Below are 13,274 nucleotides of genomic sequence, written 5' to 3' on the forward strand. Positions count from 1 at the left end.
ACTTAATCTTTGTTCAGCTCACAGAGGTCGACAGGAAAGAACTCTAGCTGACTCATTTATTTGCTTCCATGCACCAAGCACTATTCTAAGTTTTTGGATCAACTCATTTATTCCTCATAACTACTGGGCAGGCAAGGGTTAACTCAGCAGTTGAGTTACTGAAATGCTACCTTTTCTAAAGAAAGGTCCTTCTTCAGAACTGGTCTTAGTCCAGCTCCTGGAAGATAACCTCTGAGCTCTTGGAATAGGCTGACTGATAAGAGAATCTCCATACATGTTTCTGCTGCTCCAGGTGGGCCAGATACATTTATGGTGAACACCTGTTTTTGCTTGAAGAGGAGTGGCTGAAATCTGAATAGTGAATTCAGTCATCTGGTGCTGCAAGCTTCTGTGACTGACCTCTAATAAAGCTCTAGACACCAGAGGTCAGCTGAGCTTCCCTGGCTGACCACATGTGACCACTTCACACATGTGGCCACACATGGTGGCTGAGAGAATTGAGGACATCCCCATGTGCCCTTAGGGGCTTCCCAGGTGACTCAGTGGTAAAGAATCTGCTTGCCAGTGCAGGAGGCAAAGGAGACATGGGTTTGATCCCTGAGTCAGGAAGATCCTCTGGAGCTGGACATGGTGACCTGCTCCAGTATTTTTGCCTGGAGAATCGCACGGACAGAGAAGCCTGGTGGGCTATAGACCAGGGGATCGCAAAGAGTCAGACACAACTGAACACGCACACACGCAGGTGCCCTTAAGACATACAACACCTCCTAGAACTAACACCAAAAAAGGATGTCATTTTCATCATAGGGGATTGAAACGCAGAAGCAGGAAGTCAACAGATAGAATAACAAGGCAAATTTGGCCTTAGAATACAAAATGAAGAAGGGCAAAGGCTAACAGGGTTTGGTCAAGAGAACATGCTGGTCATAGCAAACACCTTCTTTCAACAACACAAGAGACAGCTCTACACAAGGACATTACCAGATGGTCAATACCAATATCAGATTATGTTCTTTACAGCCAAAGATGAAGAAGCTCTCTACAGTCAGTAAAAACAAGACCTGGAACTTATTGTGGCTCAGATCATCAGCTCCTAATTGCAAAAATTCAGGCTTAAATTGAAGAAAGTAGGGAAAACCGCTAGGCCATTCAGGTATGATGTAAATCAAATCCCTTATGGTTAGACAGTGGGGGTGATGAATAGATTCAAGGAACTAGATGTGGTAGACAGAGTGCCTGAAGAACTATGGATAGAGGTTGGTAACATTGTACAGGAGGCAGAGAAACCATTCCAAAGAAAAAGAAATGCAAGAAGGTCAAGCTTCACATATAGCTGAGGAAAGAAGAGAAGCAAAAAGCAAGGGAGAAAGGGAAAGATATACCCAATTGAATGTAGAGTTACAGAGAATAGCAAGGAGAGATAAGAAGGCCTTTTCAAATGAACAATGCAAAGAAACAGAGAAGTGAAACAGAATGGAAAAGACTAGAAACCTATTCAAGAAAACCGGAGATATCAAGGGAACATTTCGTGCAAGGATGGGCACAATAAAGGACAGAAACAGTAACAATCTCTTCTTCTCTATCAGAAGAAGGGATTAAGAGGTGGCAAGGATACACAGAAGAACTAAACAACATGGTCAAAGTGAATCAGCTACACATACACACATATCCCTTCATTTCTGGATTTCTTTCCCGTTAAGGTGACCACAGAGCACTGATTAGAGTCCCTTGTGCGATACGGTAGGCTCTCAGTAGTTATCTATCATACATAGTATCAGTAGTGTATATGCCAATACCAACCTATGACTGTGAGTATAACAGCTTTTCTGAATCTTGGGAACCCTTCTAACGAATACTTGAGACTAAGGGTGGCCTTTGGGATCCCCAGTAAACCACCCTGTGAGACACTATTACCCGTACAATATAGACAGTGAAGTGAAAGTCGTTCCGTCACGTCTGCCTCTTTGCGATCCCATGGGCTATATAGTCCACCAGGCTCCTCTGTCCATGGAATTCTCCAGGAAAGAATACTGGATGGTTAGCCATCCTTCTCCAGGGGATCTTCCCAGGGATTGAACCTGGGACTCCTGCACTGCAGCCAGATTCTTTACCGACTGAGCCACCAGGGAAGGAATTGGCAGAGAAAGGAACTGGACAATGAATTCTGAGGTAACCCAGAATTCCACAGCTAGTGTAAGTGTCAGTATTTAAATTTGAACCCAATGATCTGGTTTAGGCATTTTACCACCACTATGACACGTGGTTTATAAAAAAATTTATTATGTGCTGTTCAATACATGTATTAAAAAATGCCACCTGGTTCTTTTTCTTATTTTGTTATCAAGGATGATAATTTTCAAATTGTAAATATACCATCAATTACCAAATTTAATTTTGTCTGTCAACAAAAGAGCAATAACTTTTATTGAGTTAAAGTTGTACTTTCTGCTGTATTTTATTCAAAACAAACTTTCTCCTAGTCATGTCAACAATGCAGATGTGATGTTAAGATTTTCTCACTCTTATCCTCATTATTTCTTTCTATATGGTTTTTAATACAGGGGAATGAAAACTACAGTTAGCTTTAAATCAAACACCAGGTTTTATTTAATTTGGGGAAAACAAAACACCTTATCATGGTTTTTCTTAAGATTTATAATATTTTGAGTCTAAGAGATCCAGAACTGCCTTGAAGTGTTAGAAAAAATAGTTTCATAACAGGAGAAAGCATGAGACTAATCAGTTGCTAATTAAAGAAAATGTAAACCATCTACTGATTTCTAAACACAATGGATTAAAATAATATGCCAGTTATGTACAAAAGTCATGAGTTCACTATATTAAGCTTTTTTCAGGTAGACTGCAAAAAAAACACTTTGGTCTAGTTAATCATTTTCATTAGGTGTGCGAAGAAGCTTTATTCATTCGACTTATTTTAACACTGGAAAAAAACCATAATTCATTATCTTATCTTTTTAAATTCACCCTAAACTAAGCATAGCAACCTACTCCAGTACTCTTGCCTGGAAAATCCCATGGATGGAGGAGCCTGGTAGGCTGCAGTCCATAGGGTCGCTAAGAGTTGGACACGACTGGGCGACTTCATTTTCACTTTTCACTTTCATGCATTGGAGAAGGAAATGGCAACCCACTCCAGTGTTCTTGCCTGGAGAATCCCAGGGACGGTGGGGCCTGGTGGGCTGCCGTCTATGGGGTCGCACAGAGTTGGACACGACTGAAGCGACTTAGCAGCAGCAGCAGCAGCAAACTAAGCATTGGACACTGTTATACACATATGGATTCCTGTGTCTTGTTCTTATCACTCAGACTACACATCTCTTGATATTCTGAGGTGTCACGACAATCACAAAAGTAAGGAGTCAACCTTGCAGTGTGGATGTTCAGAGGCCAGTGTAGTCTCAGAGTGTCCAAACAGTCCTTAAAATAACTTCCAAAAGTACAAGTAAAGAACGCAGGGGAAGGGCAATCCCTCACATAGTGATGATGAAATACACGGAATGTAAACTGGATAACTGTGAAAGTAGAAAGAATAAATGTTTATGATGCAGAAGTATCAATGGTGTTATGTGAGCCTGAGTCTTTCATACTTGTTTTTTCCCCTTTATCTTGTTATTTATTACTTCTCAGCCCCCATCATGAAACAAGAACTAATTTACCCGAACCCACCAAGGTGTTGGGTTGTCTTAAATAAATATCTCACACAGTGAATGCAAACAGAAGCCCTATTTAACACTTACCATTGCCTTCACAATAAATGATCAAGTACAATACTGGCCTTAATTAGGAAATAAAATTTTCTTTAGAAAATAGAAAATTCTATCTTAGACAACTTCAATAATATTCAACTAAATTGAATATTATTGATTAACAATAAATCAGGCAATATTTTTAAAATGGAGTAGCCTCCATTGGGCTCTACTTTATGCTTCCTGGGTTCCTATATCCATCCCCTGTGGCCCTAAATGGGGCAGACTCTCATAACTCACATTTGCCCTCTACTCAGGAGTTCTGGTGTGATGGGGATATAGCCAAAGTCAGAGCTGGATAGCTGCCTTTTCCACATTGCCCCATGAAAGCATGCTGGGCTTGAGATGCTTTGTTGTTGATCTCAGACAACCTGGTGACTCCAGGTCAAGAGTCCCATCAGTGAGAAGTTTGGGGATAATATGCCAAAGGCAAGGGCTAAGTGGGGTGGGGTTTAGAAAGGACTAGGAAGAGATGACATATATGTCAGGATGTTGTATAGTATGGAGATCCTCTCTGCTTCTGAAAAAACTCAAGTATTTGTCCCCTAAAAGATCCAGCAGTTAAAACCTGTTTCACAGATATTATATATTATATACACACATAGGAAAATTACTAGAATCTATCTGTCTCTGAAATAGATGTGAAAATTTAACCCTATCTCAAAAGTAGACTTTTTAAAAATTAAATTTTAATTAAAGGATAATCACTTTACAATACTGTGCCTCCCTCTTAAACCTTCCTCCCACCTCCCACCCCTCTGGGTTGTCACAGAGCATTGGATTTGAGCTCTGTGCATCATACAGCAAATTCCCACTGGCTATACAACTAAAAGCAGACTTTTAAAATCTTACTTTTGGTCTTCAATTTCCACCCCTTACTGTAAAAACAAAATAGGATTTACAAAACTAAAAATGAGATTATGCTCAAGTGCTGACAATCATCACATCAACTAAAAGACTACAAACAATTTTCTACAAGAATTTAGACAATGACTCAAGAAAACTCTCAGGATACAAGATAAATTTGCAGTAACAACTTCAATATAACAGCAATAAACAGAAAGTAAAATTTTTTTCTTAAATATTTTTTTTTGTTTTGTTTTGTTTTTTCCCCATTTTAATTTTATTTTTAAACTTTACAATATTGTATTGGTTTTGCCAAATATCGAAATGAATCCGCCACAGGTATACATGTGTTCCCCATCCTGAACCTTCCTCCCTCCTCCCTCCCCATACCCTCCCTCTGGGTCGTCCCAGTGCACCAGCCCCAAGCATCCAGTATCGTGCATCGAACCTGGACTGGCGACTCGTTTCATACATGATAGTATACATGTTTCAATGCCATTCTCCCAAATCTTCCCACCCTCTCCCTCTCCCACAGAGTCCATAAGACTGTTCTATACATCAGTGTCTCTTTTGCTGTCTCGTACACAGGGTTATTGTTACCATCTTTCTAAATTCCATATATATGCATTAGTATACTGTATTGGTGTTTTTCTAAATGCAACGCCCAGTGGCATCAACCATCCTGACTCACTACAGCAGTAACAACAAAACCAACAAAGTACTTATGAATAACTCTGTAAAAAAGTTATTAAAAGCTATAAAGGAAATAAGGAACTATAACACATGCATGAGTGGGAAAGTACTTACAACAAAAATATCACTACTCCTGAAATTTAAATTTTTAGCTCAATTCAAATCAAAATTCTAGTAGGGGTAATTTTAGAGTCTGTCAAAACTTTCTAAAGTTTACTTGAAGAAAGAGTCATGGATCATAAAGAAAATTGTGACTATAAATATTAATGAGATGTTTTGTTCTAGCTAATGATAAAATACACTGTTGTGACACAACATTTAACATAGTACAGAACTGGCTTAGAAATTGTCATGTAAGATACCCCAGAAACATCCTATTTTATGCATTTATTCAACATATATTTAATGCCTGTCATATGCCAAGCACTATTCTAGTTATTGAAGGGAAAACGTAATTCCTGCCCTCAGAAAATTTGAAGGGGGAAAAACTAGCTATTTTCATTTTGATAGAAATTGATACAAATGAGCACAGGACTTTATGAAAACGCATAGAAAAGAAATCTAAATTCAGGGTATCATAAAATGGACACCACTAATTAATGAAAAAGAAATTGTTTAATAAGTAATGTTGAGATAATTGCCTATCTTTTGAAACAAAAATCTAATATGTCCCATTAGATATAGATATAAATTGCAAACACTTTATGGAACTAAATACAAGTGAAATGCAACATTAAAAATAAATTAAATGGAATTGATTATTTATATGTCCCGTTGGAGAGGGCAAGTCTACTTCTGAAGTACATAAGTGCTAAAAGAAATTAGAAAGAATAAGACAGGTTGATTGGACTATGTAAAAAAACTTCCCTAGGTAAAAAACATAAAAAGAAAAAATTAAAAAGCAAAGCAGATGTGAAATTATTTGCAGCAAATACAATACATCGAAATCTATTTTATATAAACACTAAATATCAAAATCAAAATGCAGAAAGAACTCATTAATGAACATAAGGAAAAATGTTCAACTTCATTAGTACTCAAGGAAATAACCATTAAAACAATGATCAACAATATTTCATCTAACAAATTGGCAATGAAGAGAAGATGTTCATCTATGGTGCCATTTTGAAATTGTTTTGAATGCCACTTTTCTAAAACCTTTAAGAGCTCTAAAAGTATTCCTATCCTGTTGCAGAAAATCTTGAAAGAATTCTCACTATATAAAATTCATACAAGATGCTCATTTCAGGCACACTCTATTTGAATATCCACTAATCCATAGCATTATTTAGATAACTGCTAGACAAATATTCATCATCCTGTCACAGGTACCATATCCAGTTCAGAGGAGGCATGCAAGAAATGTCTTGAATATTGAATAGATGAACTAATGGGCTTATTTCTTCATCATTAAAATAAATAAAAGTGGGGCACTGGCTTCTTAAAAAAAGTTTTCATAGTCTTTGATCTCAGTTCAGTTCAGTCAGTTGTGTCTGACTCTTTGTGACCCCATGGACTGCAGCATGCCAGGCCTCCCTGTCCGTCACCAACTCCCAGAGTTTACTCAAACTTGTATCCATTGAGTCAGTGGATATAACACTACCAATGAACACCCGGGACTGATCTCCTTTAGGATGGACTGGTTGGATCTCCTTGCAGCCCAAGGGACTCTCAAGAGTCTTCTCCAACACCACAGTTCAAAAGCATCAATTATTCGGTGCTCAGCTTTCTTTATAGTCCAACTCTCACATCCATACATGACCACTGGAAAAACCATAGCCTTGACTAGATGGACCTTTGGGGGTGCATGTATCTTTCTGAATTAGAATTATATACCATACCTCAGGCACGTGAAAATTTTCGGTTTAGAAGCATGCACTTCACAGAATCTATCTGGCAATCCATTCTAAGAGCTGAGATCCCTGCCCGCCATCAGAGGTAATGGAGGCAGAAGACCCACCATCAGACTCAGGTGAAGGCGGTGGATCCTGTGCCAGGGGCGGGAACTGGGGTTGTCCAGGAGCAGTCAGTGCTCATGTGTATCCACTGGGTTAGAGTTCTTGAGTGGGCAGCGTCAGAGCCTGAGCCAGTGCTCTTTAAGGCTATAATGGGTCCTCTGCACCTCCGTCTACATCAGCCTTTTCCTCCATCACACAGGCAGACACACGTACACATCTGTATATATGTATATAATCATACTTTATAACTATGTTGGTATCAAGATAGATACAGTATCATACAATAAAAATTCTTCCAACCTAAAAATTCTTTCTCTTTCAGATTTTAAAAGAAATTAAGATATTTTCATGGCCCCATAAAATCACTGTAGGTCATTGTCAGCATGCCTACTGGGTCCCTGAGAGAAAAGTCAGTCCTACCTAATGTTTTCAGGTGAATTTCTTTTCTCTTAAACGAGCTAGACTCTATTCTGTGTTTGCAGCTATGAAAACCTGGTAATACAGATGACTAAACTACACTGAAGTTTTCCTTCTTTCAACTTTCTGGGAGTCCTCAAATTTTTTGGAAAAGCATGTATTAGTCATTAAAGACAAGATGATGTGTTAAGAAAAAGAAGAAACTCTGACCAATTAACATAGCTTGAGCAGTTAACAGCATGCAGTTCACATGCATATCTCAGAATCTCAAGCCAGAAAGGGACGGCAAAGATCACTGTGGAAAAACTGTCACGTAGTCTTGCCACCCATCTGTCATCTGAAACACCTCTACCCCACCTCCTGACCCAGTTTTCACAATCATCGATACTGAGTTTAGTAGTTCCCTAACTCACGGAGAAAATATCAGAAATTCTGTCTCTATTTATCTTTGACCATTAGAAACCTCTTCTTTAAAACTGAATCAAAATATATTTATTTACAAAATTTTCTTTTTTTTTTTTCACCCTCTGAGTACATCTCCAACATCTGAGAATTCCTTATACTCCCATCTTGGATATGCAATATCAATGCCTTAAAATCACTTTATAACAACCAAACTCAAAAGACCTTTATATCTACTGCACACAATTGCGGAGGAGGCGATGGCACCCCACTCCAGTACTCTTGCCTGGGGAATCGCATGGACGGAGGAGCCTGGTGGGCTACAGTCCATGGGGTCACGAAGAGACGGACACGACTAAGCGACTTCACTTTCACTTTTCACTTTCATGCATTGGAGAAGGAAATGGCAACCCACTCCAGTGTTCTTGCCTGGAGAATCCCAGGGATGGGGGAGCCTGGTGGGCTGCCGTCTATGGGGTCGCACAGAGTCGGACACGACTGAAGCGACTTAGCAGCAGCAGCACACACTTGATGCTTTGATTCAGTATCAGTCTATCATCTCCTTCTGCTCCAAAGCAGAGGTATGAATTGCTAGATCATAGAAACTGTCTCTTCTCTCTCTTCAGACCACAAACTCATTATTTCTTTGAATTCCATCAGAGGAAAACAAACTTGTACTGGGCCATTGTTTTAAAAGAAATTTGGAACCCAATACAAAATTCACACGTTATTGTTTGGAAAAGAAAATATTTCTACTTCTTTGTCTTTCTTGAAGAAGCTAGGCAAAATGAAATAGTAAAAACTGTTCAAAACTAGGAATTTGGCAATACAGACTCTAAGTCCTGGTTCTGCTAACAAATCCTGTATCATCTATAAAATCCAGGTCCTTCCATCCCTTAAGGGATAATTTAGATTCTTAATATCTAATAACTGGATTTCTAATAAAGAATTAGATCTCTAAGTCACTACCAGATTAAGTAAATTTAAAATAAAACTACTGAGCAATGTCATTGCATTTGTATTTAAGATTTCCTTTTAACCAATAAAGAGAAATATTAAATGGGATTGGAATCAAATGCACATCACCATTAGTTATCCATTTGACTGATCACCATCAGGTGTGCATTTTGTCTGTGTGTGTTCTTGGAAACTGACATTATCAAGCAAGTGGCTTAGTCACTCTGAATATGGAATTCCAGCAGGGAGAATAGGGAAAAGAGAGAATGAGGATCACCAGAAAGCCCTATATGAGCCAGGTCTGTACTCTCACATTATGTGCCTGAGGGCAAGATGGCTTGCGTAGCCATAACAATACTCCTTTCTAAGGAACCAGGATCTCTGATGAACAACCAGCCATCTCCATGACAGCCTAATATAAAGATTTTATAGGTTTCAATTAGACCAAGGCAACTGACAAATATTTGTCTATACCAATGCCAGAGGCTAAATAATGAAGTAGAGAAAATGAATGATTTGGTATTGAGAGCTTTGGTAAAACTGGCATCACAAACAGGTGACGATGAGGATAATCAGAATGTGGTGATTATTAGCCGCAAGCCCTTCACAAAGGATAGACAACAGAAGTCCAGGACCAAAGCAGCTCTGGATGAGAAACGTCAGAAATGTCTCTGACATTTTATAACATATTCTAATATGACATAGAAGTCATATGAGAAAAGAGAATTAGCAGGATGGTTATTTTCAATCCTATAACTGAACTGCGGTCTTTTAGACCAGTACTTCTCTGCCATGGTACAGAGATCAAGTTGTCAGGGATTGGAGGATAGACAGGGGGGGTACAGTCCCTCATTTTGCCAGTGTAAAGCAATCACCCCTTTTTTCTTAAAGCAGGGCCAGCCAGATTAAAACCTTTAAAAGTCCTGAATTTCAAAAACATTACCATGTACCATCTCCTACCTTGAAGTGAAAGTGAAAGTCGCTCAAAGTTGCTCAGTCCTGTGGAACTCTTTGCGACCCCATGGGTTTATACAGTCCAGGGAATTCTCCAGGACAGAATACTGGAGTGGGTAGCCTTTCCCTTCTCTAGAATTTCCCTGCCCCCACCTTATATCATTTGAAATAAAAGCAATACTAAAGTATACAGTAAGTATAACAAAGTCCAATAAAATTTTGATTTTTTTCTCAAATACACACACACACACACACATACTTCTCTTCCCTTATAGGTTATTACAAAACATTAAGTAGAGTGCCCTACACTATACAGAAGGTCCTTGTTGGTTATATTTTTTATGTAAGTAGTGTGTATATGTTAATCCCAACTTACTAATTTATCCCTCCCTCCACTTCCCTTTTCCCTTTACTAGCCACAAACTTGTTTGCTTTCTGTTTGTGAGTTTCTTTCTGTTTTGGAAATAACTTCATTTGTATCTTTCAGGGTTTTTTTTTAAGATTCTACAAAAAAGCAATATCATATGATATTTATCTTTCTCTGGCTTACTTCACTTGGTGTGATGATCTCTACATTCATCCATGTTGCTATAAATGTTATGTCTTTCTTTTTTATGATGAATCTACTTTTCCTGACTCTTTTCACTATCACATCTCTTCATACATGTTAAGAAATTAAATGTTGATTGAGTAAATGACTCAATGAAATGAAATGAAAAAGTCAACAGATCTATACATTAAACAACATGTTGCATACCAGAATTACTTGGGGATTCAAGAGCCTCAGTCAGAATATTTGGGATATTTTGCATTTTGAAAAAGCTCCCAGATGATTTGATTTCATCAGCTTTGGGAAAAAATTGATGGCTGATTCCACCAAATCTAAGGTAAAACTTTTAAATCACATTTCAGACAAAAATACAATGTGGTTGTAATTACCCAAACATAAATTGATAGGCCTATAGCTTAGCACCAGAAGGTTGAGAGATTATTGGAATCTACTTCTTAGAAGATGTAGTGAAAACCTTTTAGGAAAGGACATTTGTTCTATTTGTGCAGTCTAGTGTGTAGGAAGTAGTAAAAAAAGATTAATGGTGAGTGAGCCTCAAAGTAATAATCATCACAGTAACATTACTTTTAGTACACTCATGAGAGTGAGGAAACAAGAGAAACAGTTAAATATTAGAGATTAAAAACATGGTAGCAATATGTGGGTATTAGTTGCAAAATCATTTTAAATTAAAATAAAGAAAGTCAATAGCCTACAAGAATCCTAGTGACTGCATACCAAATTCCTTACTATAAACCCAGGAAAAATGCAGGCTGTGATTCAAAACCATAGGCATGGCTAATAAAGGGAAACGATGATATTATTGTAGGGGAAATGGTACACGCTTTTATTTGTTTAAAGTTCAACCAGCTCTGTCAATTTGGATATAACACAGCTTTGAAATTTTGCTCTTTTGAGCAGCTTCACACACAAGCAGTAAATACTAGAAGTCAAATGCCATAAACCATCCCTGTAAAAGATCACCTTTCAAAACGTGGTCAGATGAGCAGAGTGAAGATGACAGGAAAGCCCTCAAAATAGCCTACAGATGGAGTATTATCTAGGAATAAAATGTTTTCCCTCAAAAACAACTTTGAAGATTACCTTTCAAGGAATGTCAAAGCAAATAAAAACACTTTTTTTCAATATATCAAAAGCAAGGAGCCAGCTACAGATTCAGCAAACCCATGATTACAGTCTGTCAAAGATAACTTAGGACTTAGAGTCTTAAAAAATAAATAAATAAAAGAAACAGACTAAATCTGATAGGATGCTTTCTTTGAAAGGAATGGCATTAAGAGATCCCATGTATTGTCCCCTAAAAATGTTAGATTAGAGGTGCAGAATGAAATAACTATATAAAACTCATCGTAGCAGATTAGCATTTTTGAGGATTCATTATTTTCAAAGCTGATGCCTACAAACAATATCTCATTATCATCCTTGCTTTAGTTGTTTCCATATTAGAAGGACTGTTTGAGATCCAAAGTAGTGAGGCCAAAAGAATAGGATCAAGGACCAAGAATAGAATTATCCTACGAAAGATGGGATCCAGAAAGCTATTGAGATGCATGCTATTGCAGAGTTCATAACAAGAGCAATGAGAAAATCACACCTTAAAAACCCCAATGGCTCTAGAAAGAGATTTCAGAAACCGGGGTTATGTTTGAGTAGCAAAGGCACAAAGATCAGTATCAAAACTCAGAATGTTACTGGGTTGATTTCAATGTGGTTCCATAATTGTAGATGGAAGGCTGCCATTGTGTTTCCCTAAAGCAGTGCTGTGTCAGAGCTGCTGCTCCAGCTCATATGAGTCATATCTCCCCAAATCTGCACTTCGTAGTACCATGTTAATAGCTTGAAATGAGCCATGGGAGTACTTATTTAGAAAATGGGCAAATACTAAAAACCAGAACTTTTTGTTAGTTTTGTTCTTTAGAGAGCCAGTTTAACAGCATATCTCTGCCCTAAAGGGACAAGGTCAAGACATTTATGAAGAATGACTCCAAAAGAAGAAACAATTTAGAGGACACATACTAAAGAAAATACAAGGATGATGATCCAAGAGCTCATTTGGGTCTATATTAGATGTTGTCTAATTAGATACAAAATACTTCTGAAATAATGCTATGCCATTCAGGGACGATGACTCCAAAAGAAGAAACAATTTAGAGGAGACACATTGAAGAAAATACAAGGATGATGATGAAAGAGCTCATCTGGGTCTATATAGATATTGTTTAATTAGATGACAAAATACTTCTGAAAATAATGTTAGGCCATTCAGGGAGATGAAGATAAACAAAATTAATGTGAATATTAGATGCTTTTGGTATATATATAAATGGATGGGTTTATCTCTCTCACAAAAGAAGCCCCTGAACTAAAAATTCCGAGGTGTACGATAGAGAAGCAAAAGCATGGACGAAAGTCAAAAAGAAAAATGACACTTAGATCCAGCAAACCCCGTGTGTGCTACAAGAAGTATAGAACACAAGGGTCCAATATAAGAAGCAGATCTGAAAACTATAAAAAATTGAAAAAAGAAATTGAAGATGACACAAGTAAATGGAAAGATACACAATGCTCATGAATTGGAAGAATATTGTTAAAATGCAAATTCAATGCAATGCATATCAAAACACCACAGGCATTTTTCACAGAATCAGAACAAATAATCTCAAAACTTGTATAGAACCCCCAAATCCCCCTAAGTAGCCAAACACTGTT

The 13,274-nt window shown here is 37.8% G+C and overlaps 1 protein-coding gene across 4 annotated transcripts in view; it reads right to left on the reverse strand.

Moving 5' to 3' along the window:
* The window catches only part of INPP4B (inositol polyphosphate-4-phosphatase type II B), an 857,173-nt gene that overhangs the window by 451,756 nt on the left and 392,143 nt on the right, over nt 1-13,274 (reverse strand). The gene's annotated exons all lie outside the window — the stretch shown is intronic.

This window comes from Bos mutus, chromosome 17 (assembly GCF_027580195.1).
Source record: "Bos mutus isolate GX-2022 chromosome 17, NWIPB_WYAK_1.1, whole genome shotgun sequence".
In the NCBI taxonomy this organism is placed as follows: domain Eukaryota; kingdom Metazoa; phylum Chordata; class Mammalia; order Artiodactyla; family Bovidae; genus Bos; species Bos mutus.